The sequence below is a fragment of the Melospiza melodia genome, chromosome 20 (genome assembly GCF_035770615.1).
Source record: "Melospiza melodia melodia isolate bMelMel2 chromosome 20, bMelMel2.pri, whole genome shotgun sequence".
Classification (NCBI taxonomy): Eukaryota; Metazoa; Chordata; class Aves; order Passeriformes; family Passerellidae; genus Melospiza; species Melospiza melodia.
In genome coordinates, this window is record NC_086213.1 from 12961315 (window position 1) to 12967759 (window position 6445).

A 6445-nucleotide genomic window follows, 5' to 3' on the forward strand; every position below is an offset into this window, starting at 1 on the left:
CTTCCTTCTCCCCTGTGCAGCCCGGCCCTGTGTCCCACGCTCAGGAAGAGCTGCAGGAAGGGGAAGCAGCTCTGGCTCCAGATCCTGCCATCCCTCAGGAGGTCCCTGCACCTCCCCCTCCCTCCTTCAAAATCAAAGAAACCTTTTTCCAACTGCTTTCTAACTTCTCCAGGGGGATCTACTGAAGCATTTTGCTGTGAGCAACCAAGAAATATTAGTTCGATCAAAAGGAAAAATTGAAACCACCATCCAGTCACACCAGCAAACCCTCTTTCCTCTGGAAAATGCACAAGCCTGACTTTGGGAGCTGTGTCTATTGACTTGGCATGGTGCTGATTAGAACTCCCTGTAGTGACAGGATCTGGGCCAGCCCCAGGCTAGATTGTTTTCTTCTTACATTAAGAACATCCAAATATCATCCATTACTTTGTTCATTTAAATTTTCCTAGGACTCTTGGCATGGACACCACAATTAGAGAAGCCACATTCCCTCTCAGTTCGTGGGTGAGCTCAGACAGACTCTGCCCCAGTACAATCTTGTGGCACTTGGATTTCCTCCAACACCCAGGAAATCAAGTTATAAATAAAAAGTGTTTTATTTATTCTCTCCTCCCTCTCCCATTAATTATTCCATCTCCATTCACACTGAAAAACTACAGAACATTTTTGTTTATAAGACGCTTTTGGGCTCAAAATTAAATTTAGGCATATTTTACCAATTTGGGGAGATAAACAGAAATATTAATTGCATCACATTCTACGTCAGCCAGTTTTAAAATTAAATGAGAAGGCATCTTCACCATTTAGAGAAATTGGCTGTTAAGAAAACCATGGGATAATTTTTCCTTCTAAGAAAATAAAAATAAAGCAAAGCAACACATCCATGCCTGTTTCTAGCCTCTCCTCTTATTTGAGCCTCTAATAAGAGGAAGCCTAAAAGAAAAACACCTTAAAAGAAGAAATGTTTCTCGAGGGATCCTGCTTGTCCTGGAACAGGACATTATGGTGAATATGCATGACAGGCATGAGTCAAACTGTGCTCAGGAGCGAGCATCAGCTTTCACTTGCCATTTTCCAAAGCCTTCCACTCGGGCTGCCAAGACAGCAACTGAATGACAAGAGTTTTATTTGAATGCAGAGGGGAGATAAATGCTCCTTAGGACTAATTGGAGGAACCTTCTTTAAATTACCTCACTTGAAGGATGTGCTGCTTCTCTCTTTGGCCATCTCACAGAAGCAGTAACAATTTGTGAATAGAAAGAGAGTAATTATTTAAATTCAAAACCTTTTAGCCCCATTGTCAATTTTAAGTTTTGAGAATTTCTATTAGGGGGAAAAAAAAACCCAGGACAAGGTCTTTCCAAACTGCTTGCTGTCAAGTAAAATGAGAAGTTAGATAAAACTCCCACGTGCCAGATGGTAAATCACAATAAATGCTCAGGCTGTTAGATGCACAACAAGCGACAAAGCATTGACACACACCATCAGCAGCAAACCCAAAATAGAAAAGATATTTTAATAAGAAGTTGTCATTTGGGGAAAAGATCCTCGTGAAGCTCATCAGAATCAAAAGTCATACACTGAGGGCTTCTTATTTTCCTCATCAGCTCACATAAGCCTGAAAATAGCCAAAAATTTCAGGTGCCTTACACCAGGCTCAGGGCTATAGTCAGCAAGAGCCTTGGAGTTCACTATTTAGGCAGCACTTCTGACCCTTTCTGCCAAGTTCTTAAAAAAATATTGTTAAAGGATACCAGGGAATTGTTTACTCAAACCATTACTGTTTCCCAAACACAGATGCAAGAAAAAGTTTTATTAAGAAGATAAACAGCTGCTACTGTACACGGTTTAGATGGCAGCAAAAGCATCTAAGGGCCATAAAGGGAATAGTAAGGGAATTAAAAAGCATTTTTATGCATGAAGATGGCTAACATCTGTACGTTCATTAAAGTGGTATCAACTATGCTTTTAATTAAAAGTTAGTGACAGAAACTTAAATATGATTAATGAAGCCCAGCAGCCTAGCAGAAGTCTGCTCCATCAGAAGCAGCACAAGCTGCGCTCCCAGCCCCAGCTGCTCCTTTCCTCCCCTCGCAGAGATTCTGCCACAACCAGAACACACTGCAAGGACCACAAAGCAGAAATCCCGAGACAAACAACAAGCCAGGACAAGTCCGCAGCAGTGCTTTCATGCCTGGCCATCCTTTATGCTGCATATCCCGAGGAGCCGCTCCAATCACAAGGAGCTGGTTACCTGCCACAACACCCAGGCACTCAGAGATCCAGCGGAGGCACCGGCTCTGCCGCAGGAAAAGAGGGAAAGGGCTGCCCTACAAACAGCAGTCCCCTGTTCGGCCGTGGGTGGGGGGAAAACCCCTCGCCCAGAAGCCAGTGCTCAACTCTGAAAGGCAGTCAGGCGGCTTGTGTTACCCGGAGCACAACGCAGTCACGACAAAAATAAACCAGGCGATAAAAATACAGCACGAGCAAAAAGATGTGGGCACGGAACAGGAATCGGTGCCACCGGGGGATAAGGAGTCCTACAGCCGATACTCTCACATGCACTCAAACATCCGCCTATTCAAGTCCCGATGTCCACAAAGACGGATCCATTGTCACTTTCCTGTTCAGAGCTGAGCACTCACAGATTATGGCTTCAAAAACGCTTCCTGACATCAAATTTCCACTTAGCAGCTTCCAGACGCACAGAGCACAGAGAAGATGGAAGCTCTCACTTTACAGCAGGTACCAACACATAAAGAAACTTTTTTATTCCTTAAACACACAGTTTAAATAAACTTCACCTCAGTCGTGGCATTTAAAAGTGAAATGTGACAGGACTGACTTGTGCAGCTGACTGAGCAGGGCGCTCCTCTGAGGGGCTCCGTGAATGATGCTCCCAGCTCCAGGCTGAGCACCTCAGCGCACTCTGTGCTTCTGCTTCTTCAGCAGAGCAGGAGAGGCTGGGGAGGACGTGAAGGAAGGGATTTGATCCTCCCACAGCTGGGCAAAAAGCTGGAGCTGTTCACGCTGTAGCCGTGGAGCAGCAGTACGCTCCAGGATGGAGCACAGGGCTGGGGAACACCAGGATCCCTTCTGTCAAGGGGTGGGGAGGCCGGGAGAAAGGACTGCCGGGCCCAGCAAAACGAATCCCCTCTCGCAGCCCATCATCCCGCTGAGGAACGGGCATTCTGCTCTTTCCAAAGGGAAGAATCGCTTCCTCCCACTCCCGCAAGGAAAAGCACCGCCTGAGGAGCACGGCCAGCTCCAGTCACCACCCAGCAGTGCCCTGACACAGGGAGGTCTGGAGCCCCGAACGCTCCCGGGGCTGTCCCTCAGCTCTGATCGGTCCCCGGCATTTGTTCTGTGAGGGTCTCGCCCTCTTCTCCCTCAGGGACGGGCGGCACCCCGGGGCAGCCCCTCACCTCCTCCCCACGGCCAGGCCCCGTCCGAGGCCACCGCACGGCAAAAAAACCTCCACCGGGGGCCTCTGCCAGAGCCGAATTCGGTGAAATTCAAGGCTCGGAGATGCGGTACCGGAGGAAGGGGGCCAGGACGGAGCTCTCCCGGGGGCTGGCTCCGGCCCCGAGCCGTGACCGCCCCGAACGGTCCGGGTGCCGCGACGCGGCAAGGGAGGGTGCTCCGTCCGTCCGCTCGTCCCCGGCTGTCCCCGCGGGCACGGAGCGGTGCCTGCCGCCCGCAGCCCGCCAGCGCAGGGAGAGCCCGGCACCGGCCGTGCCACACGCCGGACCCCGCGTCCCTGCCGTGCGGTGCCGGGCGCTGCCATGGCCGCGGGGCCCTCCCGGTCACCGGCTGCTCCATCGGGAAACTTTTACCGCCGTATCCCGGGGGAGGACGGACAGCCCGGCCCCGCTGAGGCCGCGGCAGCCTCCAGGTGCCGGCCGGTACCCGCCGCGGCCCGCGGGGGCCGTTCCGCGGTCCCGGGAGGGGCCCCCGCGCAGCACCGGCCCCTCCACGGAGCCGCAGCCGCCCCGCGGGCCCGGCCACCCCCGCTCAACTCCCCTCAGGCCCGCCGCGGTTCCCGCCCCCGCCGAGGCACGGCCGGGCCATCCCGGGGGCCGCCAGGTGTCGGTGCTCGCCCCTTCGCCCCCCGCCCGCCCTCAGCGCCCCCCGCCACGCACCGGCTGCTCCCGGCGCGGCGGCCGTGGCTCCCGCTGCTGCTGCTGCCGATGCCGCCGCGGCTCGGCGGCTGCCGTTGCCTACGGGTCGCTGCCTGCCGGCATGCCCGCGCGCCGCTGGCATAATCCCCGGCGCGGGCGGGCCGGGCGCGGGCAGCTCCTCGCCCGCCGGCGCTGCCGCGGCGCGGGGACGGCGGAGGCGGGGGAAGGCGAGGCGGGCGGGCCGCCGCAGCTGCGGGGGAGGAGGGAGCGGGGAAGGCGAAGAGCCCCGCACCGGCACTGCCCTTGCCCTGCCGTAGCACGGCGGCCGCGCGGATTTATCCGCCCGCCGAGCGAGCCGAGCCCCGCGCACCGGCAGCACCGGGAGCCGCCACTTCCTTCCCCGCGCCGCTCCGCGCTCCCTCAGGCGAGCTGGCGGGGTGAGGGCGCCGCCTGGCGGTCGCGGTGAGGAGCACGGGGCAGCGGGACCGCCCCGGCGTGCGGGGAAGGCGCGGGAGGAGCGGGGAAAGAGTCGGGAAAGAGCGAAGAAAGAGCGGAGAAAGAACGGGGAAAGAGTCGGGAAAGAGCGAGCGGACGGTGTGGGGATCCCCGCGCTGGTACCGCTTTCCTCCGTTCCCCCGCTCGCTGCCGGTAGCGGTGCCCTCAGCGAGGGTAGCGGCGCTCACCGAGCCCGCGCTCTGCCCTCAGCTGCCCTCAGAGCAGCGCTGGCGACTCCTCGAACTTTACTCGCTGTAAAGCTCAGTAGGGAAAAATAAAAATCTCAAAAAGTTCAGCGATCGTTTCATGCAGAAACCTCGGGACAAGACCCTGCGATGAAATTTACCGTGGCCTTTTAAACCTTTGTTAATTTCCTGCGGTTGTTTTTCATTCAGGATGCATCATGCCAGCCCTTTTTCCCTCTCTGCAAAGTACTCGCACTTTCTTTGTAACTGCTCCCTGCTTTGCCGGACTGAGTTGTAGTTCACATTACAGCCTAAACCTATCAAAGCTACTACTTTTTAAATTTGCTTTCTAGAGATGCGAACAAACAAATTTTATTTTCCAAAGTTCAAATCTCAGAGCTGTAGGAGTTGAAATGTTTATTACCATAGAGAAAAGCATGCTTGGGAGTGTCTTGCGAGGGCAGACTGAGGCAGAGCAGAGCCTGGGGCTCCAGGCAGGACCTTGTAGATCTGGAAAGGCGATAAACACCAACATAGCTGGGAGGTGTCAGGTGAGAACACGAGAGGAAGATGACTAAAGTCCTCCACAGAGGAAGCAAAAGCCTCTCTGGTTATCTGGAAATCCTTATGCGTTCTCAAAGAGAGAACAAGGCAATTTTCTGGTGTTAAGAGGAAGTTGAAAGGGGATTAAAAACAAAAGGACAATGTCCAGCAAAGGGCAGGGCCGGCAGGCAGTGAAGCTCCCCGTGTCCCAGTTTTTGGTGCTTCTGCTGTGATTTTCAGGAGCACTGAGCATTCAGGCCTCCCACTGATTTAATCTGGAACTGCAGAGCCTCTGCCCCTCGGATGAATCAGGCCAAAGGCACCACACTGCACAGGTCACACAGATATCTCAGAAGGTTGGCCTAGAAGTTTACTCAAAGCAACACTTTTTCCCCTCCCTTCAGTGTTATAATAGAACAGAAATAGCATAAAGAGCTCCAACAGATGGAGGAGGACTTTTGATTAAAAAATAAATTCTGACTCACAATTCAGTTTTCTGGATGTAATAAAAAAGAGTCCATGAATATGAATAGTGCTGGAGAGAATGGAGTGGAGATGAAGGGAGGTTACAAGGAGAGGCAGTCAAAGAGCTGAGCTGATTTACCTACTTGCCTCTCATGTCTGTCAGGAAAATTCTTTGGTTTTGCTGTAGCACTGATGAAAGAAAACAAGACCATTACTGGACTCATGAATTGTTCCTGTGATGGATTCCTTGGAAAAATCCTGCTGGCTGACTGATATTTCTGAAGAATGCTTTAAAATTGTACCTGTTAATAACAGAATAGTGGGAAAACTGCAGCTGAATAGAGTTATACAGGGAAGAAAAGATTATTTTTTCCACCCTTCCACCCCTTCTAAGTAAAAATCACCAGTGAGAACATGGAATGCCATCAGAATTGTACATCTGTTTGTGGAGACTGGGAATACATTGCAGCAAGTCCTCTCCAAGCATTCAGACCCAATTTCTGCATTTCAGAGTAAAGGAGAAAACAAGAAACTCCCATCCTTGACTTCTCCCCAGCTCTGATCTTGCACTGAAGTACCCACAGGGCTGCAAAAACTACAGAATTTCTGAAAAGACCATGCATGGGTTGGACAATT

General features: G+C 52.8%; 1 protein-coding gene across 11 annotated transcripts in view; it reads right to left on the reverse strand.

Moving 5' to 3' along the window:
* The window catches only part of PITPNM2 (phosphatidylinositol transfer protein membrane associated 2), a 123694-nt gene extending 119463 nt beyond the window's left edge, over positions 1-4231 (reverse strand). For 7 of the 11 annotated variants that reach the window (XM_063173128.1, XM_063173127.1, XM_063173132.1 and 4 more), the window contains exon 1: positions 2255-2429. The gene's annotated coding sequence lies outside the window, so the exon portion shown is untranslated. Of the gene's footprint in view, positions 1-2254; positions 2430-4142 lie in introns of those variants that run through there. The other 4 variants (XM_063173136.1, XM_063173135.1, XM_063173134.1 and 1 more) reach the window with 2 other exon arrangements.
* Positions 4232-6445: the final 2214 nt, after the last annotated feature.